This window comes from Portunus trituberculatus, chromosome 19 (assembly GCF_017591435.1).
Source record: "Portunus trituberculatus isolate SZX2019 chromosome 19, ASM1759143v1, whole genome shotgun sequence".
Taxonomy (NCBI): Eukaryota; Metazoa; Arthropoda; class Malacostraca; order Decapoda; family Portunidae; genus Portunus; species Portunus trituberculatus.
Window position 1 is genome coordinate 16,630,590 of NC_059273.1, and position 7,500 is coordinate 16,638,089.

General features: G+C 42.9%; 1 protein-coding gene across 2 annotated transcripts in view; it reads left to right on the plus strand.

The window, feature by feature from the left end:
* Positions 1 to 7,500, plus strand: part of LOC123506086 (adipolin-like) — a 22,115-nt gene that overhangs the window by 1,058 nt on the left and 13,557 nt on the right. The window lies entirely within an intron of this gene.

Here is a 7,500-nt window from a genome sequence, read left to right on the forward strand (position 1 = left end):
GACGAAATTCCACACGTATCTGTCTCGTAATTCTGTGTCATCAGTCTGACCGTCCTGCCAGTGATGCGTGTTCGTGCAGCGCCTCCCTACGCCCTCAGAGCGCGGCGCCTTGCCACGCCTCCAGCACCCTGCAGGTAACAGGTAGCAAAGGTGTTCCAGGTGAGAGGAGGTGGTCGTAGTGGTCACGTAGATGCAAAGTAGCGAGAATACATATTTGCAGGGCTATTCACCGTCTCTCCGTCCCTTACCTCACGTCCCGCCTCTACCCTTCTCTTTTATCACCCATTTCCACACGTCTCTTCTTACTCCTCGTCCCTCCGCCCCACTACAGACCCTTACTCCTCTTACTCTTCTTCTTTCCCATCCTCCCTCTCCTCTGACACCTTGCCTCTCTCTCTCTCTCTCTCTCTCTCTCTCTCTCTCTCTCTCTCTCTCTCTCTCTCTCTCCGGTAATCTAATCTGTCTCATAACACTTTCCTTCAATCTTAAACGTAGTCTTATCGAATTTCCCTCCCTCGTTCTCAACCTTCACAAACTTTCAGACCATCCATCACTACCACTACCACCTCCTGACCATCCCTTCTCCACCTCCTCCACCCCTCTGTCCATCCTTCCTCTTGTGCCTTCCCTCCCTCACTCCTCTCCCTCTCTCCTTCTCTCCTTCCCTCCCCTGCCCGCCGCCCTCCCGATGCCACACCGCTACGCAAACAGTCACTGCTCGACCCCTAACAGCTTCGATGCATAAAAGTCACACTCACCGCGTTTTCAAATATACGTAAAAATGAACGAGCGGCAAGGCGGGAGGGTATGGCTCTCTCTCTCTCTCTCTCTCTCTCTCTCTCTCTCTCTCTCTCTCTCTGAAGTGACAGGGGTTAATTCTTTTCCTTTTTCTTTCCTGTTTTTTGTTCCTTTCCTGTTTTTCTTTGTTAGTTTTTTTTCTTTTATTTCTTTTTTGCATTTTGTTATGTGTTTGTTGGCCAGTCTGCTTTGTCTTTTAGTGCCAGTATGTCTGTATCTCTCTCTCTCTCTCTCTCTCTCTCTCTCTCTCTCTCTCTCTCTCTCTCTCTCTCTCTCTCTCTCTCTCTCTCTCTTTCCTCGCCAAAAAATATATCTTTTTCCCGAAGGACACCACGAGAGATCTCCATTACACATATCTGCTACCTTTACTCAGGCATTCTTTCTTGCTACACTAATCCCACCCGTTTTCTTTTTTAGTACAAATGACGGTGAGGTGGCGGCGGCGGCGGCGTAGCGGAGGAGGGGGAGGAGGAGGTGCGTGTGTCGGCAGAGTCAAGGGGAGCTTTCAAGTAATATTTTTTTCGTAAACGTTGCGACGAATCAGAGCGAGCGGCCAAGCGAGGAGGGTGGAGGCAGCCAATATCCGGAAAGACTGCAGGGCTAGGGTGATGACAGGCCGCCCGTGGGAGGTGGTGGGGCGGAGAGAGAGAGAGAGAGAGAGAGAGAGAGAGAGAGAGAGAGGAGAGGATAATACTGGTAAACTAAAATTTCTTCGTAATAGTTTTAAGATTGTTTTGTTTTGTTTTTCTGCTTTTTTTTACACCTGTTCTTTTCCTTTCTTCCTTCATAGCTTTCTACTTTCTCTCCTCCATTCCCTTCTTGTCTTTCTTTCCTTTCCTTTATTCCTTAACATCTCTGTTTTCCTTTTGTCTTATTCCTTTCCTCACCTTCCTACTTTTTTTTATTTCTTTCATTACCTTTCCTTCGTACTTCTTTCCTTTCATGTCCTTCTCTACTTCTTCCCGTCCTTCATTTTTTTCCCTTTCTTTCCTTCCTTCCTTCCGGCTTCCTTTCTTTTCTACCCTTTCCCTCATCCTTTCTTCCTCTCCCATCCTTGTCCAGTCCATCCTTCCTTCCCTTCCCTTCCTTCCTTCCCTCGTAATGTACTTTTGATTACAGTAAAACACAAAAGATGAGAAAAAAATAGCGTAAGAAGAAAAGACATAACTACTTCAGCTTACTTTTCTTCTTATTTGGTTTTGTTTCTCTTTTTGTGTTGCTTTGTTTTGTGAGTTCGAGGCATCGGGGCGCCCCAGAACCCACCCAGACTCATTTGGGCATAAATTATATGATACGAAAAGCTGGGAGGGGAAAAAAAACAACAGCTTCTCTTTTTTTTTTTTTTTTATCTAATCGGAACGTAGCTCAAATTTCACTCTCTTCTTTTCTCTCGTCTCATCTCTCTCTCTCTCTCTCTCTCTCTCTCTCTCTCTCTCTCTCTCTCTCTCTCTCTCTCTCTCTCTCTCTCTCTCTCTCTCTCTCTCTCTCTCTCTCTCTCTCTCTCTCTCTCTCTCTCTCTCTCTCGTTCGTCTTTTCGTCTCGTCTTTCCTCTATTTTTCGTTGCTTCCTTATTAAATATTCTCTCGCTCTTTCTTCACCTGTCGCCTTTTCATCTTCTTCCTCATCTTGCCTCTTTCCTCCTTCTTTCCTTCCTTTCCTGCTTTCATTCCTTCCTTCCTTCGTTCCTTTTGTTTGTCTTTTCATTTCTTCATCCTCAAAATATTAATTACTTCATTTGATTATATTTTTGTTGTTGTTGTTGTTGTTGTTGTTGTTGTTTTCTTTTATTTCATTTTCTCCTCTCATCCTCTCTCTTCCCCTCTCCTCTCCTCCTTTTCCTCCTCTTCCTCTTTTTCCTCCTCCTGCTCAACATAATCACCATCATCATCATCATCATCATGTTCTTCTCATTATTATTATTATCCTCTTTCTTCTCCTTCTTCTTCTTCTTCTTCTTCTTCTTCTTCTTCTCCTTCTCCTTCTCCTTCTTCTTCTTCTTCTTCTTATTATTATTATTATTATTATTATTATTATTATTTACATTACCATTATTGCGCTTTCTCTTCTTTTCAGTCTTCTCGTTTTCTTGATCCTCCTGCTCCTCCTCCTCCTCCTGCTCCTTCTCCTCCTCCTGCTCCTCCTCCTCCTCCTGCTCCTGCTCCTGTTCTTCCTGTTCCTCTTCGTCCTCCTCCTGTTCCTCCAGTTCTTTCTCCTCCTGCTCCTGCTCCTGCTCCTCCTCCTCCTCCTCCTCCTCCTCCTCCCCTTGCTTCTCCTCTTCCTATTCCTCTTCCTTCTCTTCCTTCTCTTTTTCGTCCTCCTGCTCCTCGGTCTCGTCCTCCTCCTCCTCCTGCTCCTTCTGCTCCTTCTCTTCCTCTTCCTGCTCCTCTTCCTCCTCTTCTTCCTCTTCCTTCTCCTCCCCTTGCTTCTCCTCTTCCTATTCCTCTTCCTTCTCTTCCTTCTCTTTTTCGTCCTCCTGCTCCTCGGTCTCGTCCTCCTCCTCCTCCTGCTCCTTCTGCTCCTTCTCTTCCTCTTCCTGCTCCTCTTCCTCCTCTTCTTCCTCTTCCTTCTCCTCCTTCTCCTCTTCCTTCTCCTCCTTCTCCTCTTCGTCCTCCTCCTGCTCCTCGGTCTCGTCCTCTTCGTCCTCCTCGTTGCCTCGCCTTGTATTGTAATCAGGTGTTTGTCTTTCTCTCCATTGTTTTGATGATGAGTCGTTTTATTTGTCTTCCAGTGACTGACATCGATTTGAAAAGATGATTAGATTTCTCTTCTCTGCTTCTTATTTTACTCTTTTTTTTCTCTCTCTCTCTCTCTATTTTTTTTTTTTTTTCTTTAACTGGTCTGTGTCTGAGTCCAGATCCTTCCCGGTGGATGAACACACACACACACACACACACACACACACACACACACACACACACACACACACACTCGAGCACAATCTTAGGACGTGTGTGTGTGTGTGTGTGTGTGTGTGTGTGTGTGTGTGTGTGTAGTGTGTGTAGTAATAGCAGTAGTAGAAGCAACAGCAACATTATTAGTAACAGTAGTAGTAGCAGTAGTAAGAAAAAGAGGAGGAGGAGGAGGAGGAGGAGGAGGAGGAGGAGGAGGAGGAGGAGGAGGAGCAAGAGGAGTAGTAACAGTAACAGCAGTACCAGTAAGTAACACACGCAACAGTGCCATCAGTACCGTCACACTTATCTCTATTATCACTGACACTTACTGAAACATTCAATACTGATAAGCACTAAAAGCAGGAAAACGCGCACTCAAACACACATACACACACACACACACACACACACACACACACACACACATCATTGTGTTAGTCCCCCCCCCTGTACATTTTCAGTGTAATTTTTTACATTGCCTAACTAATAAACCGTTTATTATTATTATTATTATTATTATTATTACACACACACACACGACTATCGAATCCATGTCATGTTTCTGAATTAGCATCTCCGTTTCACTCATTCATTTTCTACGGTCGTCATGAGTCAATAGACAAATTCAACAGTGATCCAAAACTCTCCTTACGAGTCTTCACGTGGGTGGGCCTCCTCGTGCGCAGACGTTAGTGAAGTCAATAGCATTTATCAGCGTAACTTATTCTTAACTCTATCACGCGGCTTCAGTTTTTTTTTTTTTTTTTTTCTTTGGTTTGATATCTGTAGAGGATTTTGACAAGAGTACAGAGATGATTAGACAGATTCTAGTAGTTTTTCTCTTTTTTTGCTATTGTTATCACTATAATCACTGGAATACTCTTAGAAATATCAATAACTAAAATTTCTTGAGGCTACAGCGATATTTGATCAGATTCCAGTGGATGTTTTTAAATATTTGACGTTAAAATCTTGCTATTAATATTATTGGAATCATGAAAGCACTCTTTGAAATATCTTCCACTAGATCTTGTAGAATAATTTGTCAAGATCTATTGAGCATTTTTCCATTAGTGATGCATAGTTCTTACTAAACTATCACTAGAATTCTCACAACTTCCACGAGACAATGTTAAAAGTCGTGGAGATAAAATGACGGAAATGACAGTCCCAAGTTTGAGTACCGTAACACTTGCCTCACTTTGACTGACGCAACACCACGCTGCTCTATCTACTGTCCTGTGTCTGATGGAGTGTCGGGTCATTAGGAACCCTCAACTCATTACTGTAAGGCCACTGAAAGTCCCATAACGCTGCCGTGTCTCGTGGGAGCCGTGAGTGACATCAGACACTTGAAGTACCGTCCTATCTGGTTGCGGAAGGAGACACACTAACCTCCAACCGCTAAACGAGGAGAGATTCACATGTAGAACACAGATACCTTTGTCCTGCACCACGAACTCTGGCTAATGATGATTACGAATGCTTACACTGACATAGAGATGCTACAGCCACATGCACTATACGCCTTTTTTTTTTTTTTTTTCTTCTATGGAATCACGTAAACCAACGATGACTACGAATATTTCAACTGATACAACTTTACATTTGGAATTATGTATCTTCATTATATAAAGATACATTAATCCTTATATACAGCTCAATAAAGAGTGATATCGGTGAACTGCACCATCACATGCACTAACTGTTTAATTATAAGTATAAAGCGAGTCAGTTGTGAAACTATAATGTACACACCCGTATTGAATTTAATGGGTTCTCACAAGGACTATCAAAGACCAGACATAATTACTCGGATTCCAACAGTTTTTGTTTTATTTATTCTATCTTTTCTCAGAGACGATCCAGAATAACTGTAAAAAGATAAATAATACTAAATAGAAATAAAAGACACGCTTAAGATCCCCAATACCTCTCACCACAATCCCCGCGATACGATACTGACCTGTACAAGAATACGGAATGGCATCACTAACGAGGACAACGTGTTAGCCGCGCATTCTAGCGGAAGCCCTGCATTGTGTGCCCTTCCGAGCCCTCCCTTGCCAACACCACCACAGCAACCGTTTCGCAATGTTCACCGGGCGCTTCGAACCTGACGAAACAACCCCAGCCAGATGTGCCAACCCTCCCGCATCACCACCCGTTGCTTGAAACATTACGCAAGGTACCGGAACTACCCTGGGTCAACTTTACTAGCCAAATGTAACTGAGAATGAAGAGAGAGAGAGAGAGAGAGAGAGAGAGAGAGAGAGAGAGAAGCGTAACAAGGGGACTGCTAGAAACTAATAATTGACGTGCAGTCCCACACAAAGCTCATGAGTGTCTAAAACTTACCACAGACATCATCATTCACACTCCATCCTCTTGAAACTCCTGCCATGCTATTCAGTGCCGCCTCCTCCCTACACAGTGGCGCCAAGGTTGAGTCTTGCGGCGGTTTCACATCCCTCTCTAACCTGTATTTTGAAACGCTTTGGACTCATATGGACCGTTTTCTAAGGATATGTAGATAATTTTCACTGTTTTTTTCTTACTAATGTTGTAGGATTCTTGCTAAACTATCACTAGAGTCACGAAAACACTCTTAAAATCCTCAGTACCTCCTACAACAGTTACGAAAACACTTAAAATCCTTAGTTCCTCCTACAACAGTCACGAAAACACTCTTAAAAATCCTTAGTTCCTCCTACAACAGTCACGGAAATACTCTTAAAATCCTTAGTACCTCCTGTAAGTCTCGAAAACACTCTTAAAATCCTTAGTTCCTCCTATAACAGTCACGAATACTCTTAAAATCCTTAGTTCCTCCTACAACAGTCACGGAAATACTCTAAAAAATCCTCAGTACCTCCTACGACAACCTGTTTAAAGGCCATAATCTGAAATACATCTGCGCTGCATCTTCATTACTTTCAAAAGGCTCTAGTTGAAGTGACACGGTTTTTTAAGATGTTTTTTGTATTTTTAGCGGTAGATTAACAAGATTTCTACATTGTAAAGAGAAGAAACAGGCATGAGAATGAGGCTTATCATCTCTGTGGCCTTGGAGAAACGGCCATGTGAAAGAGCAAAGGTTTTTTTTAATAAGGGCCTCAAAGAGATGATAAGACTGGAAAGGTTTGAGAATACGGAAACAGTAGTAAGTGTCGGCGGTGAGCAGGATGACCAGATAGTGACGATAATGGTTCATGACTCAAATGACGCTTGTGGTGTTGGTGGTGATAAACGAGGTGGTGATAATGACGCTGGCGGTGATGGTGGTGATAATGGTGGTGACTGAAGGTGGACGAGTTAATAGTGGTGAGACTAATGATGGAGAAGAGTTTGTTCTTAATCTCATCTTCCTCTCTCTCTCTCTCTCTCTCTCTCTCTCTCTCTCTCTCTCTATATATATATATATATATATATATATATATATATATATATATATATATATATATATATATATATATATATATATCTGTTTTCTCCCTCTTTCTCCTCCGTCCCCATACAAACACTTTACCTCTCCTTCCCTCCCTCTCCCTCTCCTCAGAAGGACCGACAGGATCCCCTCTCTCTCTTCTTCTCTACTTCCCTCCCCCCTCCCTCCCTCCTTTCCTTATTCCTTCCCTCTTTTTCTACGCCTTTCGTTTCCTCTCTCTCTCTCTCTCTCTCTCTCTCTCTCTCTGTTTTACGCATTCAGTTTGTTGTTGTTGTTGTTGTTGTTGTTGTTGTTGTTGTACTGTTTTCTTTGTATTTATTCTTTTTTGTATGTACAATTATGTCTTGTTCATATCAATACTTT